Raw genomic sequence first — 19,661 nt, forward strand, 5'->3', positions numbered from 1 at the left:
TATTGTCCTCCTCATTCCTCAAATGTTTTGTGACATTGATATAATCAGAAAGTGCAGTAGCGGGACAAATACTTATATTTTCTTTAAAGTATGGAAGTATAAGAAGGGGTTGATCTCTACCCGGAGCCGAAGTTTTTATCAAGTCTGTTATGAAAATCTTAGCTCCACTGTCTGAGAAATAAATATTATTAAGATTGATAAGGGATAAAGTTTGGACCCGCTGTGCTGTACACAGCGCAAGTAAAATTACTATTTTTTTAGTCAACTGCTCCAAATTAATGTTTATATTAGGAAACCAGCTTGAGATATGGTTCAAAACTAATTGTGGGTCCCAAGAATAATTATTGTATTTAGGATTACTGGGTTTCAATTTGAATGCTCCCTTTAGGAGTCGTTTTATGCATTCATCCGACCCGATATTATTTCCTAAGATTAAAGACAAGGCAGACCTGTGCGAGTTTAAAGTACCATATGAAGCCCCTTTGTTAAACTCATTTGTTAAAAACGATATAACTGTCGCTACTGTACTTTCAAAATTGGAAATATTTCTATCTAGACAAAATTGCCACCATAGTTTATAAGTTACGTTATATTGCTTCTTAGTGTTACTGGAAAGCGATGCCAACATTAGTTCGACAGCTTCCGATGGGATGTTTCTCCGTAAGAAGGCTTCGCGGAGAGCCTCGCTGCAGCCAGCGTAAGGTGTGAGTGCAGTGGGTGCGACAGGTGACTGAAATGAGAATGCGTTAGATTCGTATCTGCTTTAAACTTGGAACCCCTACCCTTTACGAGAAAGCTCCGCCAAATGACTTCTCATTTCTTTGCTTTTAGGGGGGGGGGGGGGGGCAATAAATGAAATGTACAGACTATACGGCTTTTAAAATATAAGTCTGGTAAGCGAACTAAACTTTGCTGGTTTAGTTCTTGCTATATCGCTATCCGTGCCTGCTTCTCGTGTTTACGGGTGAATTAAGTTTATCAATAGTCATAAATGCAATGCTATACAGAGGATATACTGCATTTAAAACATGACAAAGTCTGGTAAGCGAACTAAACTTTGCTAGTTTAGTTCTTGCTATATCGCTGTCCGTGGCTGCCTCGCGTGTTTACGGATGAATAAAGTAATGTCCTGTCTTCGCATCCACAGCTAACTGTCCTATACTGTCATAATCTTAACACAGATTCATTCGACATAGCTCCCCACGAGCTCAGTTCTTCATTTTTGCACTCGCACAACTGTGGACAACACAAGAGCAATGCCTCCATTGGTAGCAGTTACAATCAAGGGCTAGCAAGGCAGGCTAGCCATATTACGGATGTTGGAACAACCGACTATATTTAGGGCAATTTTCTTTGTACAGTGTAACGTTTAGACTGTCGTAGCATTCCTACGGAACAAAGATGGGATCAGATCTGCATCCTTAATGAAGTTTATCGAAAGGAGATACTTTCAGACGACGATAGTATTCAAAATCCACCATATTCCTGAACATAATAATGCATAGTTAAGCTTATAATCTCTCTTGCCATTATCCTGCAGCAGAATTCCTTGGCGATAATTTGTTCTCGTTAGAACGAGCGAGGTTGTTACGATAATATGAGAAATCCTGTCAGTTAGAGACCTGAACGACGCGATAGAGTACCGCTATTTCAGTAGTAGTAGCACCTAGAAGGGTGAAGGTATTCTGGAAAGCGGAACTGAAGGCCCGGTCGGCAGCACCAGCCACCTAATAGACAGTGTTCAGTGCTGCACCACTATAATCTGCAAAATGACTCTGACGGTATGAAAATGTACCTACCGTACACGAACGTACATTTTCAAAATATCAAATGATATAGTTGGAATAAAAATCCTATTTGCCTCCGTCTACCCAAAAGACATACGGAGTAGCTAGCAGTAGTTGGTTGAATTAGAATAAAGTACCTATAGTTAAAATCCTTTGTTACTGACTGGATAAATTTGGCTCTTTTCCTATCTGACGTTCATATAGCTGTTGACTGCCTAGTGTTATGCACAAACACAATTGAGTATTTGAATAAAAAAAAATTATTGATTTTTTTTATGTATTTTGAAACTTTATTATTAATAATATTGATATTTAATACAAATAACTTCAAAAACATTTTTTTCCGTTAATTATAAGCAATTAAAAATTGATGAAATTTAAATTAGAATCACGTGACTACAAACGCGCCATGACTGGTCACCATATAGTTGTGACGTCATAATGTTATAACGTTTACGGCTATTACAATAATATTGATTTATTGCTAAGATACGATTTGTTTGTTGGTTCCGAATTAGTTAGTTAGTTACGAAAATAATATTCTTGATGTTGATATATTTATGATCACCGATTTTTGTCAGGAGTTGCCTTTGTAGTATTCGTACATAATGGTACAAAACGATAACTTTTGAGGTTCGCCATTTTTAATATAAATTTAAATAATATAATTAAAATTAATATAATTAATATGTAATTTAATAATGACAACAAAATTAAATAGATCAAAACCCTGTATTTATTATTAACACGCTTTTATTAGCTTCATCTGTATGTTTGTATGTAACCGACTCCTTTCGAAGTTTCGACCCGATTTTGACCCACTTAAAACCGACGGGTTTTGTTCTATCAAGGTCCGATGACAATACAATAATATCATAAATTTATCCTTTTATACTGATAAGGATCGCCAGGATCAGCTTAAAACATATGTTTGTAAGTAACCAATTCTCCTTTCGATTCGATTTAGACCCACTATAAACCGACGGATTTAATTTAAATTTTGTATACTTATAAAAACCCGGTAACAATACAATAATTTCATGAATTTATCTTATTATCCTGTTTAGTTTTTCAAACTACAATACATATTTATTTTTCTATCAACTGCAATGAGTGAAAACTAACATTATGACGTCACACGCATTCGGGTGACGCTTCGGGAGTTGTCGGCGTGTCTTCGGTACTGGATTCAAAGACTAATTTTTATTTTGAAATAACTTTTGAATTATTGCAAAAAAAATAAAAATAAAAACAGTTTTGTTATAAAACTAATATATGATCTTTCCATTTATCACAAAAAAATTTTTCATTCAAATACTCAATTATTATAAATAAGTCAGCCCGAGGCTTTCGGTATATAAGTTCTGATGTAAATCATAATTATATTTTAAAACCGAATTGATTAAAAGTAACGTACTTGGCTGTAGTAATTGCAGTTTTGGGACACAGATAAGCTCCTTATCATTTTAGTCTCTTGAGTTCAGTATATTTGTTTCCAGTACAGAGTTTATGACCTATCAGTTTTAAATAAATAATTCATGCATTGTACTGAAAGTACTAGCCATGTTTAGATTATGATTGGTGGCGTTGGCTCTAAACATTAATAGATACCGCACGGTTTGGTTGGATGTTAAAAATCTGTATTATAATTAAAACCGTTTACCTGTTTTGATATTTTATTGCCTTATTCAAGGGGTGACCTTTTAAATTTATTTCTGACCCCAAAAGTAAGGACCAAGGTCTCTTCTTGTCCGGTTGGGTTAATACTGTGTGAGTTGAGACAGGTGGCAATTCTATGTTAAGATGGTTCAATTGTGCTTCTGCAGAGTTCTAATTGAATAAATAAAGGTTTGAGTTTGAGGTATTTTTGCCTCGTCGGGATCAGCTGTTGCTTCATTTTGTAAGTAACATCTAAATGCGTAATTGAAAGTCGTTACTGGCGCTTTCGCAGATTTACGCTAAAGATAGTGGAAATTGTAGTAACTTTAACTTTTCAAGCCCAAAAGGTTAACTAAGGTACACTTGAACCAATCTCATAAGTTCTAATACTTTTAATCATTATGATTAAAAAAATACTGTAAAACAACAGATGATGAAATTTTCAAAAAGAAAAAAAAATACAAATTTGCCGCGCAATCGACATTAATTGACAGTTCTAAAAGTTTGTACCTATAGGTAATATTAATAGAAATAATTATCGAGATTTAAATGGCTCTACACGAGATTTATTTTGTTTTTTTTATTACTATACTTCATAAAGACACAATTAACTCGTACCTACTCGTAATACGATACCTTGGAGTTGGAGTGAAAATATTGTTTGTAATAATTTGGCTAGGTAACTAATTATTGAAATGAAAATAATAATTAGAAAAATGCATTGTGAAACCGTTTTAAGCAAAAAACGTTTCGATAAACGTAAGTAATTTTATAAGTACCCTCGATAACAATACTTTTTGCAATATCACGCGACACTCCATCGTATCGCATTCAAAATTGGGAATCGGAGTGCGAGGATCTGTGGGTCATGACTGAGGTATTGTTAAATGGTAAGACAATTAAGTTAGCTATTTATATATAATATAACGACTTATGCCCTTATGCACTATGTTCATAATCGCACAACACGACTTATATTATTGCCAGTTTTGGTTTTATAGAAATGATGTGACTTATTATGCTTGAAATTTGTGTACTTTATGACTCAATTGAGGCTTTTTAGTGGAAAAACTATGCACGTAGCTTGAAAAACGAATGAAATCAACGGGTTTTTTTATCGTTATTAGATAATAAAAACAAAACATCATTTAGGTATTTATGCATTTAACCCTAGAAGTCCAATCTACGTAAATTTGACGTATGAACTCTTCTATATTTACCATCGAATCGCTGCAAAATCCAGAATCAACTCATTAGCCGTCGAGACCTAGCAGTACATAGTTGGCTCATCCATGTAAATTCCGCCATTTGGTTGTAAAGAGGATGTTGTGCGTCATTTTGACGTATAATTGGGCTTTTCGTAACTTTTAAAATTGTTTCAAATTTTTATTTTGTGATTTATTTGAATGATTTTTTTCCAAGTCACGTTTCACATGATATCTATAACTATTGTCCTAGTGAATCATTTTCACTATCGTCGAATCAATTTAAAATTCGATCAAGTGCGTTCCGTTTCGGAACGCCACAGATAATAAAATATAGATAATAAAAGTGGCAACGCCACAATGTCATGGTGGTATACATTGAGGATACAAAGAGATAAGAGAAGCCCGAAAACCATATTCCTGTATGTTCAGTTAATACAGGAAAAGTTATAGGTGGTCAGTGGCGATATTTTACGGCATGATATAGAATTTTAACAATTTCTATATCATATAATATCAAAATAATGTAGATAAATGCTAATGCTTCCTTCTAGGGAAGCGCGCTCCATCATAGGCCACATCTCAGCTTACCATTAGGCGAGATCGTGGTCAAGCGCTTCCCTATCACACAATAAAAAATAAAAAAAATAAATAAATAAAATACAATGAGCCGCAAAGATTTTATGAAAAAATTAAGCACAGATTTGAAGGTGCCTTGGATGCAAATACGACTTGTGGCACGCACTTTGAAGAGACTCTACGTGACAATAGCCCAATTTTTTCAAAATATGTGGTACCAGAGTATCCATAAAATGTTTACGAAAATGCAGGACCAAAGTCGAGAAAATATCTTTTGTATATTATTTTGTAGTTTTTAATATTAACATCCTTCTTGACTTTTTGTGGCATAGAATTAAGTATAGTGGGTAATAAGAAATTAGCCGTACGCTTCCCATAAAGATTGTGTACTTTAGGAATAATTAATTTTTTATTAGTTATTTGTCTGGTAGCAAACTGATGCGAAATGGGATTTTGAAAGTTTATGTTATGAAATTGTTCTATGAGAAAAATCTTTTGAAACATTTGTCTTATTGGCAGTACATTACAATAGCTAAATAGTTCGAGAGGTTTATCTTTAAACTTGTTTTTAATATTAATAGGTACAATTTTTTTTATTAGTCTTAGTTGTAAATTTATGATTCTATCAATGTAAGTATTAAATGTACGTCCATAACTTGTGATACCGTATTGTATTATTGATTCTGCCAATGATCTATAGATACCGAGAAGAATTTTGTATGGTACTTTATTTCTGATGATATATAATTTTGAGAGTATGGCCCTAAGTTTATCACACAGATGGTCTATATGATGGTTCCAATTAAATCTGTTATCAACAATCAGTCCTAAGTAAGTATAATAAGGCACTTGGTCCACACATTCACACGAGCAGTCCGGGTTATAATATGTAGCTTTGTGAAGACATACGTGATTGTGTGCCGTGATTTTAAAATTATTAAAGTTTTTCAAATGACTCGAGTGTACATGTACTATTTTTGTTTTCTTAACATTTATGACAAGACCCGCATCGTGCGACCACATTAGGATACGCGTAAAATCTTCCTGTAACTGTTGAGCTGCAGTATTAATATTTTTGTCTGAGGCTATTAGACAGGTGTCATCAGCATATTGATAGATAGAACAGTGGTTGATGACATGTTCCATATCATTTACATACGCCAAGTACAATAAAGGTCCTAACACCGAGCCCTGTGCTGTACCCTCGGTGATGGTCATTTCATTGCTCATTTCATCGCCTACTTTAACACGAAATTTTCTATTAGCAAGATAATCTTTAAACCATCCCAGAAGAGGTCCACGGATACCGGAGTTGTCTAGTTTGTGTATAAGAGTGTCATGCCTGAGTGTATCGAATGCCCTACTATAATCGATAAATAATAGCAGTACATGTTTTTTGTTATCGAGACATGAGTTTACTTCATCTGTAAATTTTGACAAAAGTTGTGAAGTTGACTTACACGGTTGAAATCCAAATTGAGAGACAGATAAAATTTTATTTTCGGCATAGAAATTCTGCATTTGTTCGGCTATAAATTTTTCCACGATTTTGTCTAATACCGGAAGAATGGTAATCGGGCGATAATTTTCATACTCACTTCGCGTACCCTTTTTGTGAATAGGTCGGATTATTCCAGTTTTTAACTCTAAAGGATATTTAGCATTAACAATAGATGCATTAATAAATTTAACTATAATATCTACGATTTTAGTGCATATATTTTTTATGTCAATACATCGAATGTTGTCGAATCCGGGAGCTTTATTGATATTAAGTTTTTTGTTGTTAGCTTTTTTAAGTAGCATTGATTTATTTTGTGGATAATAATAATCATTTTCACATAATAGACGCTTATTGCATTTAGGAATGATTTTTTTAATACTATAATAAAATTCTTGTGCAAAATTATTAGCAATTGTTTTAATGTCTATGTTATTTTTATGAAATGCTTTTAAGATACAGTTGTCTATTGAATTTTTGCAGCGACCTGTTAATGAATTCAAAATTTGCCATAAAGCGTGACTATTGTTGTAGTTTTGATTAATTTGATTATGATAGTAATTATTTCTTGATTTTTCTATGAATTTACGCGTTTTATTACGTAATTTATTGTATTTTAATCGAAGTATTTTATTAGTCGGGTCATTTTTCCAGTCAATAAAAGATAAATCTTTTTTTTCACACATAGTTTTTATGGTGCTAGTAATCCAAGGATCTTTGTTTCTTTTACTTGATGTTGAAATTATTTGTTCAAATTGTGATTGATTATAACAATTTTGGATGGTATTTTTTAAGTTATCATATAATTTATATGGACACTCTGTATTCGTAAAATCATCCCAGCTAACATGATCAAGCAAATTATTAAGTTTATTGTTATCTATTTTTCGAATGACTTTAACGTCACCCTGTACATGTGCTAATGATTGTCCAATGCACGACAATACGATCATACGGTGATCAGCCATTGCAGTGCCGAGCGCGCCCGAGTACAGGTCTAACAATTGCGTCCTTACAAAAATGTGATCGATTACGCTACGCGTTATTATTTGGTTTCTTATTTCAATTCTTGTATAATCGGTTATAACACTTGTTAGACCGCACTCGGCCATGCTATTTATGTAAAAATCTTGAATGTTACCCTTTATTTTTATATCTATGTTCATGTCTCCTAAAACAAAAATATCTAAGTGTTTAAAAGGTTTACTAGATAAAAGATCCTTTATCTCCCTTACGAACAAGTATTTACTTTCGTTGGGTGGCCTATATATTGCACAAATTGTTGCAACGTATTTGTGATTAGTCGTTAAATGACCTATGATTGATTCACAGTGATTTAAAGTGTGATGTTTGAATGTAAATACGTGAACGTTCCGTATGTATATTATAATACCGGCACCTTTTTTATTCTTACGTAACTTTTTGTGCATTATATAGCCATTTACATTGAACATATTTGCGATATTATCTTTAATGTTTACTTCAGTTAATATGAGAATATCTATTGGTGAACATGAACTGTTTATTAATTCTAAAACATAACAAAAATTTTTAATTAGTGATCTTACATTTATATGGACTAAATTTAACTTAAATTGAGATTTCGCTAACGATGGAACATTTTTACAAAATGAGTTATATGTACTACAATTAAAAAGTTCTAAATTATTGCTTGGGATATTCGACTGAACTATGGTGACCTACATAAAATACTATATCTATTACCGCCGATGATGTGCTGGTGCTGCCTGGTTGAGGAGATTTTCAATGTCTGTTTCGCTTCTGATCACAATAGGTTTATTATTCTCTGATTTACGGATTAATATATTCCCATTCTGGAACCACACATATTTATAATTTGGTGTTAATTTTTGCTTAGCTTGCCACAGCAGGGTTTTATTCGCTTTAGTTAGGGCTTTGCGTACTATCACTTTGGTTTTAGCTGCTGGTACTGCTTCATCACATACCACCTGTCCCACAAGTACCTCTCTGCGTCTGGAAGCACGTACCCACATATTACATAATTCCTCCTGTTTGAACTCCAGTTGAATACATCCATCCTGTCCGTTTCTTCCTTCCAGGCGCTTCACGTTGGAGATTCCTTCTTTGGTTAGATTTAGGTTATCAGCTAACTTGTTACATAAGTCATTAAGGTCTTCATTAGGACGAGACGGAATGTTGGCAACTTCTATGACGGTATCCAGACGCTGCTGTTCCATATAGCGCACGTGTTGTTTTAATGCATTTATTTCTAGATCGAGGTGTGAATATGTGCGTGTACTACGCACGAAATGAAACTTCTTTATGACCTTATTTTTTCAAAAAAAATAATTTACTATATGCAACTTTACAGAAATATGTCGAATCACGCGTGATAGGGATAAGAAAAAAAATGGTGCGTAACGGAAAAATGTCACGCTAAATTTTTTTTCAACCCCGATAAAGAACTTTCACTTCAAAAACCTTCAGAAAACCTGGATGGGTTTTTCTTTTCTCTATGCAATTAAACAGACATTATCTGACGATAGTATGTAAACTGTAAAGGCGCTATTAACCTTAAGATTATTTTCAACAGTCTTAAATCTTAATATCTTTACATTGAACGGACCCAAACGTCGATGAGATAGTTAAAATAATTTTAAAGCAATCAAGTTACGTACTCAAACTAAATCTAGACCCGTATTCCAATCATAACATTTATCTTAGGCCAGCTGTTTATTTGAACACGCTAATTATCTGCGACATTGTATTATGAACTGCCTAAATAAGGACCTAATAAATTCTCCCAAGTAAAAATTCAAAACTAAATGCCTCGATTTACCTTTTATTCGATCAAAGTAAATCTGTAACATTTCATAAAACTTCATATCGTAAAACTGTATACTGTGAATTGTTCACAACTTTATTTTAAGAAATTACCTCAAATATCACCTTAAATAAAACCTACGAAAAGTTTTTTTTTTAAACCTCTAATGCACTAGTTAAGGCATTACTTTTCGTTTTTAATCGAATAGCAATAAGGCTGTCTTTGTGTAGCAATTAATTGTTATTTGTCAAGGGTTATAGCCTAAATAAAAACTAACGCAGGTAGTTTAAGAAATTAATGCGGGTAGTCAAGAAACTAACGCGGGTAGTTAAGAAACTAATTTGAAAGTAATTCGCATACTGTTTTTGTTCTGATACACGGACAAGTGAATGTTTATTGTTTACGTTCGATTGAAGGATCTGGATGCAGTGTACCAATTAATGTGCTTTCTTTGTTAGTGTTAGCTCACAAAATAACAAACATTAAAGCAATTCGTTACTTAATTTATCTTGATGGCAGTGCTTACGCCACAAAGTATTTTTTAAAATTACGTGAATTACCTACTAAAGTGAACCCGTCCCTGAATAAGTGAAATAGGTACTGTTAATTTATCACTGCGTAACTAAGATGGGCTGAATGTAATGGAATAAGTTTTAACTAACTACAAAACCGTAAAGCAATATCGCACGACCTAATAACAACAACACTGCGTAAATAAGTTGAGTTAAATGTAATGCAATACGATTTAACTATACACTGGTCTGTAGGCTACAACTTTTAACAAAATCTAATCGTTACATTCGGTACAACCTGTAAATCAGCACTGTTTTTAACCGACTTCAAAAAAAAGGAGGAGGTTATCAATTCGGCCGGTATGTTTTTTTTTTTTTTTTTATGTATGTACACCGATTACTCAGAGGTTTCTGAACCGATTTACGTGATTCTTTTTTTGTTCGATGCGGGATGGTGTCGAATTGGTCCCATAAAAATTTTATTCGGATAGGCCCCGTAGTTTTATTTTATGAGCATTTTTGTCTGTATTTGTAAATGTTGCAAGTGCAAGTTTGAAGTCGGTTGTTTTTAACGCAGTTATTGACTTGTTGTGCAGCATTTTGCCGCGGCTGTGACCATTTTCCTCAATTAATTTATAATAAATTTTGTAACTAATGTTTTTGGCAATAAATTTCTTTTTCTTTCGAATAAGTTACTTGAAGTTAACTACATTTTGAAAACCTACTTTCTTTATCTTACTGTACACTCAAAGTGGAATGTTATCTACTGACCGGTTTTGTATGAGATTGAAGGATAGTTGCACGACACGTCGACACGTCGCTCTGGTTCCGGTGATCTCAGGCTCGACGTGTTGATGGTAGTGATGGTAGCGCGACGCCCGGCGTGATATTGCGGTGCCTGGCGTGGATGCGCAACGCCTGGCGTGGTGTCGCGGAGCCCAGCTTGGTGCCGCGGCGCACAGTATGGATGCAGCACCACATGGCGCCACGCATGACGCTCGACGCTCGACGCATGATGCTCGACGCATGATGCTCGACGATCGACGCATGATGCTCGAAGCCGGACGCTCGACGCAATGGCACGGTGCACGACATGATGACACGGCGCTGCTCTCGATGATACGGCTTCCGACGCGGTGATGCGAGCGGCAGTGTCATCCGTGCAGCGCGAGGCGAAGTTGCCACCCTGCCCGCACATAACGAGCTCTCCCTTTGTCTCCGGCTGCTCAGTGACACGTATGCTCGTAGATCTGTAGGATGCTTCTTCCCGTTGAAACTGGATCGAAGTGCCACGTGGTTGCGGCGCTTTGACTTTTAATCAGGTTATCGTATATCGTATCGAGGTTATCGCCACGTGTTTTCTCATTTGCTCGATTTGATCCCAATTCTGATGTCGGAGCAAGGTGTAGATTGTGAATCTATTTTCAAGCTGTGGGCGTTGCGTTGGGTAATCGAGCAAAGAAACACCTCAAACTCAATCATTTCTTTATTTACCACCGATTCGGAAAGCAGTATCTACAGAGAAGAACCGGCAAGAAACTCCATAGTTGCTCTTTTAATCATGTCAGTTTTACAATACAGTCATTTTAAATACAATCACTTTAAATACAATCAATTTTAATAACCGTTACGTTACACATTTAAATTAAACACTAGCAGAGAAATGGTTAACAGTTCCTAGTAGTGGAAGATCCGAACTCTTCGATGTTCGAATGTGAAGTGCCGTCCCGAGGGCGAGCCTTCACGGGCTCGACCCGGTACAAGCATGAAGTAAGCCGCCAACTTCACTGTGCTGCCACCTCCCTGGAACTCGTGCTTAGAGTCGTTTTACATCCGCGCTATTGACCGTCTCCGACACGGCCATCCTGCGCTGAACACGTCCTCGTGTTTGTGGGTGCTGTAACACAGAAAACATCTCGCACAGTACATGCTCTTCGGCCAATCCTGACAAATTTTTACAATTAAACTCTGATATTTAATTTTTAGGCTTTTAAACCACAAAACTGAAAAACTAAATCCTTATGATCACTTAGTTGTCCGTAAGTCTATCAGTCTATCTATCAAGACCTTTGAAATTCATATCGCATACCATCGTCCCGTTAAGCTTTGAAAAGTTATAACAGTCGATCAAAAGATAGCAGTTTTCGACATTCGCAGCGGACACATGGAATCGATACCTTCAGGATATTTCTTGTGAACACAGAATCATGAAATTTGTACAAGAAACGTCTTATAGCAAAGAATCTCATAAAACAAAATTTAAGTTCATATGAAAACACTAAACAGGTTTTTTTCTTAATTTGAATATCCTAAAATAATTTCCAACTTCAACCCTTTGAAATTAACCATTTTGATTAAAATAATGAAACATTGAATTCTGATCATTTCAATTAAATTTATGAACTACTACTAAAAGAAAATAACGCATAAGCGACCAAACACCACTTTCACTGCTATTGTCATCAGAAGATCATTATTAAAGTATCACAAAAAAACTAGAGCATGAATCTTATCCGAGGCCTGTGGCTTTTCACTAAGCCCATCATCACACACGCATTCCACCGAATGCCAACTCTGGCTTTTCACTAAGCCCATCATCACACACGCATTCCACCGAATGCCAACTATGGCTTTTCACTAAGCCCAACAACACACACGCATTCCTCCGAATGCAAACTCTGGCTTTTCACTAAGCCCCACAACAAACCTCATGTTTGTTCCACACGCATTCCTCCGAATGCCGAGTCCCACGGACTCCATATTCCATATCTAATGGTCTCTACAAGACCCAACCTCCGCCAGCGTCACCCGCGCACCGCGCATCCACGGTTTACTATAAGCAGCTATCTGTACTCCTAATAGCAGACGCCGGCTTCAACGGACTACGGTAATACCGCGCATCCACGGTTTACTATAAGCAGCCATAATCCCCTTATAGCAGACACCGACTTCAACGGACTACGGCTACGAAATGACTACTGGCACACTGACCAATCGAACTAAGATTCACCGCTATCACTCAACTCAAACTCAAGTTTCAAACATTAATCAACTTCAAGTGGTACTTGGCCCTCAGGCATTCTCAATATATTGACAAAGTGAAGTTACCCGAACATTGTATAAACAACATCTTTCTTTTCAAAGTGATTATTGGTGTTTATAGGATTCAATAGCTCAACAGTTAAAAAAAATGAAATCTTATCTGAACTGAATATTACTCATCCAACAGTATATTAAAACTCAAGTTATCTCCTATACAGCCATACTGACAATCATGTGTCCCCGTACGCCATTTCTCACACTACATTACTACGGTAATTCATCTCGGGATACCAAAATAACTACCATCCTGCCTCAGCCCACACTGACCTTACAGGGTTACCATACTGCCCCGGTCCTCCTGACCGGTCAGAACACACATCTACTATCCTGGACCTCATGCCAGATAGAACACCACCATCCTTCGATGAACTACATTACCATCACAATATTATTTCACGCAACACACATTTACTTCACAACGTACGAGACAACACAACCATCAGTATGCTACAACTATATATCGTCGATGTACGTACGACTATGTATTTGGGCTTAGTGAAATCACATATAAATCACACATGTATTGTGTTAATTTTATTTATTACGGATTCAACATCAAACAACTCTACGGTAAGTATCAAGGTGCGTATTAACTATAGAGCTATTATTTATTACCTTACCTAATACCTATAGGTATGTTATAGCTAATTGCTGCTGGGCGCTGGCTGCGATTTCGTCCATGTATCTACTGAAAGGTTTCATGACATAATATGAGCACAGGGGAATAAAATAAAAATACCAGTATGTACATCCAAAAATATTTATTTCAATTATTACAAATTATCCTTAATCTAATTTTGAAAATCTAACACTGAATTAGATTCCTTACAATAATATTATTCAAATTAATAACAAAATAACGTATTTTACGGCTAAATTAATATTGAACTAATTATGTAGTTAAAACACGAAAGCGCATTACCTTGTTATACCAAAAATTTTATATGATACAATATTTTCAACTGATATCGAAATGTACGAAAATAGTAATAATGTAATTGAACTGAGAACATAATATTTTAATATTCAGACAAAGCTGTATTGTTTCGATATACGTAGTTTTTATTGTAAACTGCACATATTTTCATAGAAAAATACTGTAAAACAACAGATGATGAAATTTTCAAAGAGAATAAAAAAATACAAATTTGCCGCGCAATTGACATTAATTGACAGTTTTAAAAGTTTGTACCTATAGGTAATATTAATAGAAATAATTATCGAGATTTAAATGGCTCTACACGAGATTTATTTTGTTTTTTTTATTACTATACTTCATAAAGACACAATTAACTCGTACCTACTCGTAATACGATACCTTGGAGTTGGAGCGAAAATATTGTTTGTAATAATTTGGCTAGGTAACTAATTATTGAAATGAAAATAATAATTAGAAAAATGCATTGTGAAACCGTTTTAAGCAAAAAACGTTTCGATAAACGAATTATGTTTTTGAATGAAATACAAATTATTGCATGCTTTTAAAATACAAGACTTAACTATCTACTAATGAAAGTTTTCATGCATTTTGTTCGAAACACGGTAGGTCAGCCGTGTTTTGTTACTTTAAAAGTGATGTAGGGGCTTGTTATGTGCGGGTGTAATAAAAGATGTAATAACTACGCAAAGGTTATATTTCGTTAACTACATATATATATTCGTATGTAATTAATATTCGACCTAATGCGACCAACCCGCGTCCCGACAAGCCCTTAACTAACTGTGCATAACGCACAAACTGTTTATATACGAGTTACCGTGTGAACCTATGGTGGGAACTTTCTTAGTAGGTACTACACTTGAAATATTTCGGTAACTCGTAAATTGGCTTGTCGTCGCTACATCATTCCCCCCTTAACCCGCGAGCACTCGCGCTATGAGCATTTTGCTCACAGTAAATTTAAAACATCCGCCATTTTGTCAAAATTATTCGTACGTACATCGTTCATTTGGTAGCTGAGTTTTGTTCCGTCCCCCACCCCTGTATGCAGTTCACTTCTCGAAAGTGTGCGCCAGTCACTTGGACGAGGTGGTTTGTTGCGCCGTGTACCATCAGGCGGCGTTTTGCTCATCGCGCGGGTATCGACGCAAGTACTTTTTTTTACTCATGACTTTATTTTTTTTCATCTTAGCGACTGTTTTACTGCTACTTTTATGTAATATTATGATTTTACATTACTGAAATAGTAATCTATTATGAATTTCTGTTATAGATGGATCGTGATCGAAGGGATGAACAAATTTTATTTTATTTTAGACCAAAACCTAGTAGTATCTTTGGTTTTCATAAGAGCAAGGTTCTGGTATCTTACGTACCAAACAAGAAGAATAAAAAAATGTTCTTATGATAAGTACACTTCATAACGACGACCAAATCGATCCAACAACTGGAACTACCGCGAAACCAGAAATTATCACCTTTTATAATAAACCGAAAGGAGGTGTTGATGTTGTGGATCGACTAAAAGAAGAGTATTCTGTGGCAAGAGTGGCATGTAGATGGCCGCTGAGATTATTTTTCACGATCCTAAACATAGCCGGAATCAACAGTCAAATCATTTACAAAGAAAATACGGGTATAATCATCACGCGCAAAGACTACTTGAAACAACTAGCTTTTCAACTAACACAGCCACATATCCAAAGAAGAAGCACCTTCCAAAATATTTCATATCCTCTTCAGCAAGTGTTGAATCGTTTTTTTACCAGAATCTGAGTTACCAGAAGAAGAAAAACCAAATGGTATCTGCGCGGTTTGCCCAAGACGCAAAAATCGCAAGACCAAAAAGAGCTGCATTTACTGCCAAAAATTTTTATGTACCGAGCATAGTCGTACAGTATGTGATATGTGTAAAGCTCGCGTATACGACGAAGATTAGTTATTTATATTTAGTTAAGTTTTTTTTTTGAAAAGTTTTTTTTGTCGAATTTTTTCCGTAAGACTGCCTTACAAGACTGGCAAATTAGTTTCTATGATTGTCAATTAAAATAAAAAAGATTAATATTGTTAACTCTTTGAATATATATTTTGTAGAATAAATAATGTGTATTTTATTGAATAAAATGTTTTTTTATTCATATTTTTTGGTAAAACATGCATTTATTGACATTCATAAACGTGAGCAAAATGCTCTACACGCGAGTGCTGATGTAATTTCTTGAGGCGCGAGTGCTGGCGGGTTAAAATAAAAAGGGTATACAAGTAAAAAAATCTTACAATAAAATTAAACAATAAACAAAGGGGTATATATAAAGTGTCGCTATATAAGATTACAAAATGTTTACAATATAAAGTATAAAAAATGTTCACAATATAAATCAATCATAACGTATACAAGTGGTTACAGTTAACACCTAATTTCGTTAAACTATTTATGTTATTACAAAAACTCGGTTGGGTCTTCTAAGTGGCGTGCGATTATTGTTACACGTCAATTAACACTTAGTAACGTCAACATTTCAAATCTCAATACGTTCTTTACACTTGTATCGTTTAATATTACAAAGGCTATTACTATACACTCATAAGCCATAAATCAAAAGTACTTAAATTTCTAAGTAGTAAACATTTCAATCAAAACTCAACACAAACATAAATTTGAAATACCATACTTAAAACGTTAAACAATGAACTCGTTTCAAAATTACTTAAGTTCTATTATTTATTAAATACGATGTGTTGATTAGTAAGTATTTATTATACATTTCTAAGAAGACTTAATAATACTTATAATCATCGTAATTCTAATAAATATAAAATAGTTGAAAAAATTACAAATACAATACTATTACCTAAATCGTACTGGTAATCGTATAGCTCTTCCACTACGCGTGGTATGTGTATTAGGCAATTCGCTACTTGGAATTTGTAACGGAACCTCAGTATCTGCCCCAGATGTCGTATCACTATCATCATTCAAATAATATGCAGGTTTTAGACGGTCTACAGATATACTAACTTTCCTGCCAGTCATTTGAATATAAAATACCTTTTCCTCTCGACTCAACACACGATAAGGACCGTCGTATGTTGGTTGTAAAGGCTTACGTACTGCGTCGTTTCTTACAAAAACATAATCGCACTTTTGCAAATCGGGGTGAATAAATATGTTCCGTCTTTCATTCTGCCTAATAGCTACTGACTGATATTTCCTAATAGAGTCTCGTAATTTACTTACATACTCAAGACTGCTATCTATTTCAAAACTCGATTTTTTATCGTAATAATCACCTGGTAATCGTAAAGTTGTTCCGTACGTTATTTCTGCTGCGCTTATGCCGGTATCACTTCTTACTGCTGTTCTAAGTCCTAGCAACACAGTTGGTAATTCCGTAACCCAAGAAGATGATATATTGCATAAGCGAGCCGTTAATGCCGCTTTAAGCGACCTATGCCAACGCTCTACCGCCCCGTTACTCTGTGGGTGGTAAGGTGTCGTACGCAACTTATTAATACCTAATAACTTCATTAGTGTAGCAAATAATTGACTTTCGAATTGGCGTCCTTGATCGCTTATTAGCTTTTTCGGACAACCGAAACGAGAGATCCATCCTTCATATATTACACGCGAAATCGTTTCAGCAGTTATATCTCTCGTAGGAAAACATTCTGGCCATCGCGTCCCCCTATCACTATGGTTAGGCAATACGTCCTAAAACCTTCGGGTGAAGTGGGTAAAGGTCCAATTAAATCAACATGAATATGTTCAAACCTATCGCACTGCAGAAACGATCCTAAACCTGACATTGTATGTCGATTAACCTTCGATCGTTGACATTCAATGCATGTTTTAACTTTTAACCCATTGGCCAACGTGACGAATCATATTTGGCCAATAAAAACGATTTTGAATCAATTTGCGTGTAGTCCTTATTCCGGGATGACATAAATTATGTACACTATCAAAGGCAATACGTCGAAATTTATCAGTCAAGTAGGGTCTAATTTTATCATTATCTAAATTACAATAAATAAATGTACCACTTTCAGGTAACATTATTTTCTTTAACCTATTATTAGCGTCTTTCAAATTAGATAATTGTAACATATAAGAATCTTGTTGTTGATCCTTAGCAAGTTCTGCATAATCTATTACAGTGGGACAACTTATTGTTGCGACTCGTGATAACGAATCTGCAATGACATTATCTTGCCCACTTACGTGCCTCAAATCCGTTGTGAACTCACTAATGAATATCAAGTGTCGTGTACGTCTGGGTAACTCTTTCTCGCTATTTACTTTAGAAAATGCATAAATTAACGGTTTGTGATCCGTATACACCGTTAACTGTCGTCCTTCGACCATATTCCGAAAATGACGAATAGCTAAGTAAATTGCTAATAACTCCCTATCATACGTACTATACTTGCGTTCAGTCTTAGATAGATTCTTAGAAAAATAACCTACATGAGTATCCGATGCGTCCGTCATAAGTGCGAGCGATGCATCGGCCTTAGGGTGCTAAAAAAATCTGCACTTTATAAACAAAAATATAAGTTGAGTTACCTTGGCGATAATAAATAACCATTTATACGGTCGCCGTAAACTAAGATCTAAAGTCATTAACTTAGTACCAAATGTCTTAATTACACTAAACTACACTTTATAATCACTACACAGTACACTCACTCGCGGATTGGTTATTTTTCGACACTGGTAAAATTATTAAAAGTCGGCTCTCCTGCTGCTTCTGCCACGCACAAGGTTGACGATAGTACAATCTGGCGATATGCTTAAAGCAGTAATGAAAAAACATAGCCAATTGGGATTTTTCTGTTTTGATATCCCTGCACGATCGCGACTTCGGGATGCGGAGCGATGCGCGCGATTCCCATACCTTCGACCACTAAACGATCTGCCTCTCGAGCCTGCACATTCCAGCTGGTTTACCCGCTGCTTTAATTGTGCTAACTGCTCGAGAAGGTTTAACTGTACCGACGAAACTGCTCTAACTGGAACTGCCGGATTCATTTTGAATTAAATTTTTATTTAATCAATAAATTAAATAATCACACAAACGAAATCTATGCAATTCACTATAATAATGTTCACTTTTCGTCGGGGGTCACCAATGTAGGGGCTTGTTATGTGCGGGTGTAATAAAAGATGTAATAACTACGCAAAGGTTAACTACATATATATATTCGTATGTAATTAATATTCGACCTAATGCGACCAACCCGCGTCCCGACAAGCCCTTAACTAACTGTGCATAACGCACAAACTGTTTATATACGAGTTACCGTGTGAACCTATGGTGGGAACTTTCTTAGTAGGTACTACACTTGAGTCTTATACGCGCCGCTACGCTGACCGGTTCTGCTGTGCAATACATCTCGTGCAATAATTACAATGTCAAAGTGTGATAACTGTAACAAGGGCCTAACGAAAAGAACACCAGGATTGGAATGCAGCAAGTGCGGAAAGGTTGTTCATGCAACCCAATCATGTACTGGACTGTCCTCCAAACAGCTCTCCGCCTTGCGTGGCGCCGGGAGCCTGGAATGGA

The sequence above is a fragment of the Colias eurytheme genome, chromosome 32, assembly GCF_061535395.1.
Source record: "Colias eurytheme isolate Ceu_HAF_F1 chromosome 32, ilColEury1 Martin Lab GWU primary, whole genome shotgun sequence".
In the NCBI taxonomy this organism is placed as follows: domain Eukaryota; kingdom Metazoa; phylum Arthropoda; class Insecta; order Lepidoptera; family Pieridae; genus Colias; species Colias eurytheme.